The sequence below is a fragment of the Pipistrellus hanaki genome (assembly GCF_964339955.1).
Source record: "Pipistrellus hanaki genome assembly, chromosome: 2".
NCBI classification, from domain to species: Eukaryota; Metazoa; Chordata; class Mammalia; order Chiroptera; family Vespertilionidae; genus Pipistrellus; species Pipistrellus hanaki.
Window position 1 is genome coordinate 148,883,902 of NC_140504.1, and position 12,977 is coordinate 148,896,878.

Sequence of the window (12,977 nt, forward strand, 5' to 3'; positions counted from 1 at the left end):
AAGAGCCTCACCTCCCGCAGGAAAACCCGCCTTCTCTACATGTTAAGATCTTTATCAGGACAAGCCAACTTAGTCCAGATTCAGAATTAAAGGGGGAGAAAAATCATTGGGAATGGCCCTGTTAACTTTTTTGACTTTAAAAAAAATCTGCTCTCCGCTTTTGCCGTGGCTTTTTAATTCTCGCTTCCCAACCAAAACCTAAACAAAGATTCGGGTTACAGCTCTTTCTGCACCACGCCGAGGGGGAAGCGGGTCTGGGAGACGGGAGGTTTCAGTCCTTCTCCTGAAACCCGCACCCCTCGGGTCTCGCCCCAAACCTCAGCCGCTCCCCTGGCAGCCGGGGGCTGATGGATCTATCGGGGAGGAGCTCCCTTTGCAAAAAGTTTTCTCACTGAGATAAAGAAGGAACATTTGAGCAGCACAAAGGCGTACGCGTTGCCACAAGATTTGAGATCGAGGCGATGAGGAAGGCAAAAGTATGTTGCTCACAGCCTTGCGCTCTCCTCTAGTCCTAGACAGCGTGTAAGCCCTCTGTGCGGCCAGATTCAGCCTCAGAGTCTGGCTTCGGGTTTGCGAAGAGAGGGGATGGTCTTCAGAATACCTGAATTTTGATTAGGATTTGGAGCGTGTGTCTGTTTAAATAGCTTCTTTAGGGTGCAAATTCTTATTTTGTTACTTCTCGCAAGAAGGGGAATTTGGTAAGAAACTTTGAAGCAATACTTTTGATTCTCCCCCCCCCCCCTTTAAGAAACAAAACAAAGCAAACTTCTGAACCATAAATAATAAAAGAATATTTGGAGTCTGTTTTCTAAAGGCCTTTAACAAAAGTATGTGATGTCGCTTCAGTTAGACGGATAACATTCTTATCTCCTTTCCTGGTCTAATAGTCTGGGACTGAGCAAAGACAGCAAACCTCCTTTTTCCCCAATTACATTTTTCTCCCATAAAAGCCGAGGGTCCCTAGAGCGTTTTCCTATCACCATTGTTTTATTTTATTTTATTTTATTTTTGCTCAGTTCTCCCGCGTTAATATTAGCCGCCCCCCCCCCAACCCCTACCGCACCCCGCGGGTCGTCTCTGGAAAATCTTGCCTAAATGTTCCGGGGAGGAGGAGCGGGACGCTGTGCTTAACTTAACCTGTGCCCTCATAGGGAATTGAAAGCTTGAGATGGACCGACTTCTCAAAGAGCTAACTTGTGCGTGGGGACCAGAGAGACTTGTGTTTTTCATCAAGTGCAAAACTGAAAATACCTTTTTAAAAAATCCACATCGTGCATGTCCATAAGACAGCATCCGGTCGGGAGACGGACTCTTCGGAACGGAGAGTTGGGTTGTGCAGAAAGTCGGCTTTGTCAGGCCGAGTATGGAGCGGGACTGAAAGTGGAATTAAAAATAAAGACCCAGCACGGAGGAGACATGGTTGCCGTTTTTTTTTTTTTTTTTATTGGTGGGGGTCTGCCAAATGAATCTGGGGTGCTGTTCGGCTACTTTCGGGGAGAAGGAACCGCGGGCCAGTTGGAGACTCGGAGCGCGCCGGAGCCGTGTGGGGAAGTGGGGCGGGGGCGCGGGCGTGGATGCGGTCTTTCCACCCACCCTCGCCTAATCAGGCGGCTCTCAATCAGGGTTTCAAAATACTAATCTGGGCCTAAGAGCTCCTATCAGTGCATAAGTGGGGGGAAATGATTCATTTTTAGAGGCTTCTGGGCTTGGGAAGGAAGGATGGTCCTCAGACATAAAAAAAGAAGAAGACCTAACAGCTGGTCAGGCGGCCGCCTTAGTCCTGGTCCCCGGCTGGACGCGGACCTCTCAGCCGGGTAACTGCGCGCATCCTGCCCTGCCCTTCCGTAGGCCTCCGGCGGGTGAGTCTGTTTATGCCTCCGGGCGCCGTGCGAGCCTTAGGTGCAGGTCTGGGGAGGAGGGGTGTGCAGGTATTTGCTTTGAATGTCCAGGCTGAGCGTCCCTCGGGCTCTGGGCCCAGCGACCTCCGGGCCACTTGACAGGGTCGAGCACAGAGATGGGTTTCTCCTGCCCCGCGGCCTGGCTCTCTGTCCTTTCTCTTCCAGATGCTCCTCCTCCGCTGGCTGGGACCAAGGAAAAATCCCACTGCTGTTCTCCAGAGCCTCTCTTCCTAGTTCGGCATGTGCGCTAAAACTCAGAAGGATTCTTTCTGTCTTCGCAGGGAGGGTTTTCAGCTCAAACAACAACGGAGAACAAATGTGGTAGAATGAGGACAGACCAAAAAAAATATCATCTTACGTGTCTAAAGGGATGAGAGGAATCTACCTGTGTGTGGCGGGTTTTACACACTAACTGGAAATTTCTAGATGTCTGCCTCTCCTTTAAGTGAGAATCGAAAAACGCAAGTCACACCCGGCAGGACAGCCAACACCTTTGGAAGCCAGAATTAAGAAAGTCACAGAGGCTTAGGAGAGCCTCCTGTCCTGGACTGCGAGGCTCCCAGACCGGTTGGAGGCACTGGGTGTGTCTCCCCTAAAGCCCGAAGGGGTCGGGAAGGGGTCTAGGTTCCGTAGAGCCGAGGCCTTGATTGGAGGTCTGGGGCTGGGGCTGGAGAGCAGGAACCCCGCCCTGACCCCCACAGCTTCCACTCACCTCCGAGAGCCACCTAATTGGGCCTCGAGAACAGCTGCGAAATTTGTAATCGCCTAATAAGCCTTCCACCACGGTAATTCTTATCAAAAGGCATAAAACTGATGTTTTCACACGCGGCTGGCACCACGGGAGCCGTTTATAAACACCCTTCATCAGTGGAACGAAATTAAGCTTGCATTGACAGAGGTCTCTGCAACTAGATATTTAAAAGCAATAGATCCGAATTAGCAAATTATTACTTTACCTACGGAAAGTCCCCACCAACTTGACTATTGAACCTTTTGCCTCTGAGCTCCTGGCGGTGAGTAACCACAGGTTTTAGGGAACTGAACCTGGAGTTTTCTAGGTACTCCAGCCGCCTCCAGAAATGCTCCCCGTCCTCCCAGCAGCATTGAAGGATGCGCTTGGAGATCGAACGCTTGCCGACCTGGGCCTGTACAAAGACGTGGTCACGGGAGAGATGTGTCCAGGGTTTCCTGGCCAGCAGGCGCAGGGCCAGAGCCAGCCTTTGGGGTCCTTCGCTGTCCTAGGTGGACGGCTCTCACTAATGCCCCCTTCCCACCGCCCCAGGTATCCGAGCCTGAGGCCAGGCAGGGAACCTTAGGAGGATGGAGTTGGGGGAGACCTCTGTGCCGGTAAGGAGGAGCAGCGTCTGGCTGATTCTTGTGGTGCCTTCACTACCCATGAAAGTAAAAAAAAACCTCTAAGCCCAGCGAGCTCTGAAACTGCCGTGGTCACACTATCTACAGGGTTGGGAAAGGGGATTCTTGGATCTTTGCCCACCCTGTCTAACCATTATTAATATTGACGGGAAAGTGACTCAAGGAGATAGCTTCCAAAGTTTTTTTTTTCTTTTTTTTTTCCCACCCCACAAACTTTCGCAACTCAGCAGCCGCATCACCCCTCCGTGGTCCAGGAGCTGGAAATTCGCTCACCTCGGGATGTACAGGTCCCAGGCTCTTTCTCAGACTCTGTCACCCACCCAGTTTCCAGGGAAACGGATGCGCTGCACAGACAAAGGTAAAGGTGGCCGAGGGTTCCTTCTGGACCCACTGTCTCCCTCCCAATGCGCACCCAGGCCTCGGTGGGACTGGCTTCCCAGCGAGGCCAGCGTGCAGGCACTGGACAGCGGGAACGCACTGGCTCCCAGACCCGCAAACCTGGGCTTGGATATCTGCTCCAACCCCGCCCTCCAGACGTTTGTTTTGCTAACTGCAGTCAGATGCGCCACTGGGGCCAGTTGTCTCCAGCGGTTCCAGAAACCCAACAACCGAAAGCCAAGTTCTGCCCTGGAGAAGGTTTGCAAGTTTGCACTGGACTCCTTGCTTCTTTTCAGCCTGAGCGCTCCCCCCCCCCTCCTGCCCCCTTCCCTTTCCGTCCCAGAGCCAGAGTACAGTCACCTGGCCCTTTGAGGAAGGAGAGAGCAAAGGGTTTCTCGCCCACAGGAGAATTAGGAGCCCTGTAGGGGCTCCATAGCCAGAAATGAGGCGAGGGGCAGTCTGTGAGGCTCTTGGGCCAAATGCTACTGCGCAAAGCGCTCAAGTCCATTGCACCACTTACTCATTGTGACATTTGCAAGCGGACAACCTTGCCTTAAGCACGCTTGCGGTTTGAAGCTGCTGGTTTTATAGGCATTTTATCTTTCAGAGTGAGCACACGACAGGACTAGGGGAAACCTGATTCGGACCCTTTCTACAGATCGCTACCCACACAACTCTGTAAAAACCAAACTACTGGGTGGAATGGGGGGGGGGGAGTGGCTACAAGCAAAAAGCTCAAAACAAAACCCCAACAGCTCTTTAACCTCCTTCTCCCCTGCCCTGAGTTTTCCTCGGTGTCCTAGGGCGTTAGGGGTAGATTTAGCCTGGAGCTCACTAATCTAGAAAGAGCAGTACGTTAACCCAAACCCTGCGGGCTTCCCCTCTTTCAGTCCCCTATTCCACAAGAACCCATTAGAGTGGAGTAAAACCCAGCCAGGGAGGCAAGAAAGCCACGCTTGATGTGAGTACAAAAACAGGGGCGCCAGACCCTGTTCCTCCATGAAGCAGGGAGGGTGGTGTGGCATGGAGCTAGCTGTGTGGGCCCCCCATTTGCAGGCTTCAGTCCGGTTTTGGTAAGGGAACATCAGGCTCAGGTTGGCAGCCAGTGTGAGTGCTGAGTGCGCCCACAGAAGCCCAAGTTGTCCTGCCCACAACCTCGGTGTCCACGTTTCTCCCCGGCAGCAGTACCACATCCAATTGTTGATTATCCGATAAAAGGATGCTTTTTGTCTGCAGAATGATCTTGAGACATAACTTTGTAAAAGTCAAGTAACTTTGGCACTGAGTGCTGGTCCGGAGAGGCCAAGATTGCAGTTGGATCTCAGGTTAGGGCACACACACACACAAGAGGAATCAACCAAGGAATGCATAAATAAGTGGGACAACAAATTCATGTTTCTCTCTTCCCATCTCTCTGCCTGCCTCTCTCTAAAATCAATCAAGAAAAACAGTGTAACTTCTTATCTGGATTTGTGCTACAGGAGCCTAATTCTGGTCCTGGTGGCAGCATTTCCTTTCCTTTCTTCCCCCTTTCTGCTCTTCCTCCCCCCCCCTTCCCTATCCCCTTCCCTGTTTGCCTTCTTTCCTTCAGGGAAGCTCAGGGTCAAAGGTGTTATTACAGTAAGAGGACAGGATTTGAAATTAGTCAAATCTGCTGTGGGTTTTCAAGCAATTTACTAGTATTTTACAACTCAACACTTTAGATTTCATCCGTAAAATGGAGCTAATCGCACTAATGATGTTGAAATGAAATGTGTTCACACATCCGTATAGTAGGTCTCCATGAAGACAATCTCCTTCAGCGCCTCCTGTGCCCTCCATTGTTGTCCTAGAGAGGCCAGGATCCAGGAAGAAGACAACAGGCTGGCGCTCCTCAGCACCGACCTTGAGGTTCCAGTTGGCCATTTCTAAAGCACACAGGCTCTCAGACTTGCAGCTGGGAGGGAGCCACGTCTCCCCTGGCATCTGAGCGCAAGCACCCAGGATGAGCAATTGTCTCTCTCTCCCCTTTCGTCACTGGTTTATTTGGGAGTAAATCTGGCACATTTTAATGTTTGGTCCCCTGACTTCTGTCAGTTTGTGCATCTGAATATTGTGAAAGTGGCAGTAATCATAGCTGTTTGCTTATTACTTGTCAAACATCCTCCTGGCGCTGACGTGCACAACCCTGCTTCAGTAACCTCCCTAAGATTCTGTTACCAGGCTGGGTCGGAATATGACTCTTTATTTCAAAGGTCCGCCTTTTAACCATGCAGTGGGTTCAGGAACAGACACTTTCGATTAATAGATTCCTTTACCTCAACTCAAGACTGTTCTTTGCATAGCCCCATTGACCTGGTCCAGCTGCCAGCCTCTGGCCCTTGTAGGCTTCAGTCCCAGCTGTAGGCATCTGCTATCCAAGGGAAAGAGCACCCTCTTCCCACCTCTGCTCTGGCTGTCCGGACTTCAAAGCATATAGAATGGTTTGGCCTGTCAAATAAAACGGCCACAAAGAAGGAAAAGAAGGCAAGCCTTTAAACCAGTGATAAAATCTCTCTCCTTTTCTTTTCAAATTACAGAGTCCATTGACCAATCGTCGGAGAGTGAATCATAGCCTGGATGGAACAAGTGGCCACTGCTCTCCCTACCCCTTTGGGTGGAAAGGTCTGCACTCATTCCTGGAACTTCCCTTTTGGCTTTGACAGAGTTTGGGTCACTGCCTGGAGTCAAGGTGCCCGGCTGGAGTTGCGCACAGGTTATCTCCCTGCCCCTCTATCAATACTACAGAAAATCCTTAGAATAGTTTATCCGAGGCAACCAAGTGAATAAAGTCAACCCCAACAGATCTTCCCGCAGCTGCAGTCTATGAACACCCTGCTGTTCTGACTCCCTGCAACCTGGTTCAGTGCCTGGCATCGGGCTAGAGGAGAGCTTTTTGAGTGGAAGAATGTGCTTTCAAGGTTTTGTGCCTTTCTGTGTTAGTCCTAGCTCCCTACTTTTGTTGACATCTTCTTGCCAGGAATCCAGTCTTTAATCCCTAGAAGAGCATGCCAAGGAAGGGCATAGAGATCGTGACAATTGAAATTGTGGAAATTCCCTGGGCTCCCCTTTTCATCTAGGGCAAGGGATTTGTAACCTCTAGTGGATCCTCAGGTGCAATGGTTCATTCCCCTCAGCAGGATTCTGCAAACCGCAGTGTTTGCAATTTAATTGGGAAAGCTACTCTGGGTGTCCGAGAGACCTCAGTTATAAAGGGGGAGGTTTTCAGGAATTGGAGTAGGAAGGTGTTGGACCCCAGTAGTCTGGGTAAGTGACTGCACACGTGGAAATGCTATGTTTATTGTCTAGACATACATAAGTTGACAAGTTTAAGCCTGCCCCAGGGCAAGAAGGTGGGACAGTCAGGATGGGAGCCGAGGTCACAGGGAGCCAGATGTTGCTGCTTTCGGGCCTCACTGGCCTGAAAAGGGGATTCATCACTGTTCAGTCTGTAAAACGGCGGAAGAATAGGGAGGAGACTCACAGGTGTTAGATCAAGTCTTGAGCCTGACAGATCCTCACTTTTTGCCAGGTCATAATCTTGTGTCCTGGGTGCCTGAGTGGATCTACACAGACCCAGACCATCACAAGCAGAAACAGATCTCAATCCAGAACAGTAGCGGTGGGACTCTGTGAGTAGGGTCCAAGAAAAAAGCTGGAAGGGGTCTCCCAGCCTGGGATGGCTGTACCACACCTGTGGTGTAGAATTTACTCAGACACTAAGGGAGAAAGTGTTAGGCTTTATCTTGAAGACTTGGGTCTCTTGGCAGATGCACTGGGAAGGGTTGCAAACTCAGCCACAGCTGCTGCAGGCATGCAAAGGAGGCAAAATAGTTTTAAAGGGTGTTTAATACCACCCATTTCCTTCTAATAGTCATTCCTTCCCCTGGAGTGACTCAGGGTTTGTTTTAAATGTGCCTTCATATTGCATCATCTTTCAGAAATGACACCTTGACTGGGCTCAGCGCTTTATATAGTTTGCATTTATTATTGTTTCAAAGTCACCAGGGACCCCAGGCACCAGTCTCTTGTGAAGCCTTCAATACATACAATGCCTTTTCAAGGCTGCTTCCTCCCTCTCCTTCCAGATACTTCTACCCTGCTTCAATCATTAATTTTAGTGGTATTGTGGGGGAAACCTCTCACATTAAAAACTACTTGGATCAGTCCTTGTAAAGCTTTCTTTTTTTTTTTTTTTAAAAAAAATGTTTTTATTGCTTTTAGAGAGAGAAGAAGGGAGAGAAACATCAGTGAGAGAGAAGCATCCATTGGCTGCCTCCCACAGGCCACTATTGGGGATCCAGCGTGCAACCACAACTTGGGCACTTGCCATGACCATGGATGTGCCCTGTCCAGGAATCCAACCCTAAACCTCTATGGAACCATACTCAACCAACTGAGCCACGCCAGCTGGGCTGTAAAGTTGTCTTTTAAAGGTAGGTGTGGGGGGAAAAAAAGTTGGTAAACGGAGGAGTCATAATTCCTGATTCTTTACATTACCCCTCCCCCAAAAGAATGTGTACCTATATGTAGCTACCCTTTGATAAGAAATACCATTTGTTGTTTGGCATCGCCCAGATTTCAAATGTCTTCACCTATATTCCGCACAGTCACCTATGAGCTCAATATTTTTCTATCCGATTCACAGACAAGACCCAGGTTCTCACATCATAGCAGCGACGGAGTAGATGCAAACCCATTCCAAGATCCTATATGAAAGGCTATTTTGTGAGCCCTGCTGCTGGGTATGTTCCTCCCTGCCCTCCTCTGCCCCGCTGAAAGTCCCAGGAGTGAGAATACTCTCTAGAGCTCAGGGAGGGGGCAGGAGAGGTGGAGGGAAGGCCAGAGAGACCTGACCGCGCGATGTTGGTTAAGGCGGGGTCACGGAGCCGCAGGGAGGATGGGCTGGAGGGATGGGAAGCTGCCTGGGAGGGAGGTAGATCGCGTGCTGGGCGAACACTTTCTCATCTCCCGCTGGTTATAAATATTGTTGCATTTCCTTGGTAACCCCAGGCCCTGGGCGGAGGCGGACAGGCCGCCTCCTGTGGGGGCTGAGACCCTTCCCCGCTGGGCGGCCTGGGAGCGCTCAGAGGGCGCGGGCTCTGGGAGGTCGGGGCGGTTTCAGGCCGGTTCTCAGCCCCGTGGGTGCAAGTCTCACCCGCGGCGGCCCCGGGAAAGGCCCGGCGCGCAGGGTGCGTGTGAGCACCAAGTGGGAGACGAAGGCGAACTCCCGGGAACGTGCTGTGGTCCAAAACCAGGCGGGAGACCCCGTGTGAACCCCTACATCCCTGATCCAAACTCGGGGGAAGGCGGGAGGAGGATGGCCGGAGCTCCCCGCGCCCCCAGTACCTCCCCCAGCCAGGCTCTGAGTCAGGCTGTGCCCAGGTGGGTTTGACCAGCGTCCGTGGGCAATGCGAGGGAGAAGGCTGGGGTTTCAAATTCGAAATATATGGCTTCTGGAGTCAGATCTACTTCTAGAGCTTAAAAGGTTACTGTCCCTGGAAAGTGCGTGCCTGGAGACCCAAGGCCCACGCCCTTCTTGCCCACAGACATAGGTGGGTAATTCTGGCTCTACTGTTCCTAGGTTCCCGCGCGCACAGCCACACACCCACGCCAACCACAGACAAGGCCACGGCCAGGCCTGACCCGGCGGGGCTGTTGGTGAGGTGGACAGACCAGGGTGCCAGGGCAGGGAGTGAAGGCTGCGGGTGCTGGAGACTGGCAGGCCCCTTCCTGTGCGCAGTGTCTGCAGGGCAGGCCAGCCCCGCAGGGCTAGGAGCTAAGGCATCTGGCCCCACTGCCACCCAGAGCTGGGTTACAGCCTCTGAGCTGGATTACAGCCTCCGCAAAGGCCGCTGCTCCTGGAATCCTTGTTTCCGGATTTGGCCTTAGTTTCTGTGCCAGCCATAGTCCTTGGGCCCTCGGTTAACACTGTTGTGCAGTTCTTGGGCAAATGCTTGTAAAGGGCCAGACACTTGCATTCAGCTCTTCTAAAAGTGTGTGTGTGTGTGTGTGTGTGTGTGTGTATGTGTGTTTGTGTGTGTGATAGAGAGAAAGAGAGAGAGAGAGAGGATTTTTCCGAGCTATTGAATGAGAATATTTTCAGTTTCAAATGATGCATAAATGTCTAAATCGAGAACTTATTTTCCTTTTATATGATGAGTTCTTTTTAACGTGCATAACATTATATTCTTAATTCTGGCCTTATAAAGTTTTAAGAACAATGTGTACAAGAAAGCCAAAAGGAAAATATTTGGATGCCAACCTTGATCTGGAAAAATATCAGTAGCATTTCTTATTTGTTTCTTTTTCTTTCTTTCTCCCCCCCCCCCCCCTTCAATTGGTAAGGCATCATTTTTAACGTATATCCCAAATTTATTGTTTCTGTTTGGTACTTTGGTCATTTGTAGCACATATGCTTCTGATATTGTTCCTGTGTTAAGCACACACTATTGAGTTAGCAAGATTTTACACCATCTGTTTGAGAACATCCTTACCAGTGCTATTTGATGCCCAGTTGAACTTTAGCCAAACTTTTCCATTTTATAATGTTCTCTCAGAACTGAGCATATATTGGATCGGCAACTAAGTAATTGCGGGTTTCACACATATATGGCTTCAGTTGAATTTTTAGGTTTGCAGACGTAGTACAAATGTAAAACACATTTTGTATTTGATAGTTGGCTATTCAGCTGTTAATCAGTAAAAAAAGTTTTTTGATCTGTTTTGTAGTTTTTGTTTGGCGTTCGTTGAAAAATGGAAAATCAAAAGGAACATTTTCGTCATATTTTGCTTTTTTATTTCCGCAAGGGAAAAACGCATCACAAGCTCATAAAAAGTTATGTGCTGTTTATGGTGACGAAGCCTTAAAAGAACGGCAGTGTCAAAATTGGTTTGCCAAATTTCGTTCTGGTGATTTTTCACTCAAAAATGAAAGACGCTCTGGTCGTCCAGTTGAAGTTGATGACGCTCTAATCAAAGCAATAATCAATTCGGACTGTCACAGTACAACACGTGAGATTGCAGAGAAGCTTCATGTATCACATACATGCATTGAAAATCACTTAAAACAACTTGGCTATGTTCAAAAACTCGATACATGGGTTCCTCACGAACTGAAAGAATCACAGTTAACGCAACGCATTAGCAGCTGCAATTTGCTAAAGAAACGTAATGAAAATGATCCATTTTTAAAACGACTGATAACTGGCGATGAAAAATGGGTTGTTTACAACAATATCAAGCGGAAAAGATCGTGGAGCAGGCCAGGTGAACCAACTCAAACAACATCAAAAGCTGATATTCATCAAAAGAAGGTTTTGTTATCAGTTTGGTGGGATTACAAAGGAATTGTCTACTTTGAACTCTTACCACCCAACCGAACGATCAATTCTGATGTCTACATTGAACAACTAACAAAATTAAACAATGCAGTTGAAGAAAAGCGGCCCGAATTGACAAATCGAAAAGGTGTTGTATTCCATCATGACAATGCAAGGCCACACACATCTTTGGTCACTCGGCAAAAATTAATGGAGCTTGGTTGGGATGTTTTGCCACATCCACCATATAGTCCTGACCTTGCACCATCTGAATACTTTTTGTTTCGATCTTTACAAAACTCCTTGAATGGTAAAAATTTCAATAATGATGATGATGTCAAATCGTACCTGATTCAGTTTTTTGCTAATAAAAACCAGAAGTTTTTTGAACGTGGGATTATGATGCTGCCTGAAAGATGGCAAAAGGTCATTGATCAAAATGGGCAATACATTAAAGAATAAAGTTATTTAGTTCCATGAAAAAATTGTCTTTGATTTTCTTTAAAAAATCCGCAATTACTTAGCTGCCGACCCAATATAATACACTTTAATGAAATTATGCTTTTATAGTTGCTGACAGACATCAGAAACACATTTGCTCAGGTCAAGCAGATTAACTTAAATGTTGAATAGAAGGGACATTATTAAAATAGTAAATATGTTAAAAAAAAAAAGAAAAGAAAAATATTTGGAAACAAAACAAATTAAAATCAAATAACTGCTCAAATAAACAACTGTTACCAACAGACCTCTCCCCCACCCACCCACCCCCACACACATACACAAGAAGTTGAATGTGGCTATTGGGAGCTAATGTATAGTTCTGATGATTTATGTATTTCTTCATTATATATATTAAATTCAGAAATTTATATTTTTGACATTACTCCCAAGGGTGTAAAAACTTTTATAAAAATAATAAAGTAGAATAACATTGTAATGTGGCTGTAGCAAATATATTTTTAATATAACACATTCAGATGAACTTAATCATTGAGCCTAATGGAAGGTTTTTTTTGTGTGTGTGTGTTTTTTTAATCTTGTGGCCACTCAGAAAGGTTTTCCACTATATTATCAAAAGCAGGCAATGTTTCCTACTTCTGAGCTCTGTAGAAACAGAGCTGTTTATGACAATTCAAAAAAAAATCAAGTATCTATATTTGATGTCTAAGTATATATAAATTCAATAGTGGCATGACTATAGATTGGAATTGGTTTGAAAAGTGAGTACTGGCTCTATGTTTTCAAATATATTTTCTAGAACACAACTCTCCTGTTGATGTATTGACCTATTTTGTTTATATCCAATCTATGTACCCTAGTGTAAAGCCTTCAAATAATAATTTTGCATAATATTTTAGTTATAAGTCCAGAAATATAAAACTTGACACTTGGGTTAGTAACATTCTGACATTCATTCCTGGAAATTAATATTCTTCAATTGACAAAGAAGTTTCCTTTGAATGAGTTCTGCCAAAAGCAGGTTGTCACATTCTTTCAGCTTTTCCACAGACAGGCAGACTGCTTTTATTGCAGACGCTGTGACTAAAGCTGTGCTTCCAGTTAGATAGCTACTTAGGGGTGCATAGTCTCTTTCTCTTTGGGAAAACAAATCTTTGTTTTGGTGTTAATTTCTAAATAAAACATATCCATGGTAATGCGGGTAACTGATTATTTATTCTAGGCAGTTGGAATTCAGTACCTTGTTACTGTGAGATAAATCTGATTATAGGAAGGGAGCCAGACTCATAACATTTCTGCCTGCATATACCTCTAAAATATTATTTATCAAGATTTACATTTTCCTCAAACTGTTCACTTAGATGTGCTGAAATGTAACCTATAAATTTATCTTTTAATAGCTAATGTTATAAGAAGCCAAACTTGATGAATCTTCACATGTCTGGTTCCAATTAATCTGCTTAGACTATTTGGTGGGTAAAATAACAAACCTGATTTAGTCAATCTGGAGTTCTGCACCAATTTT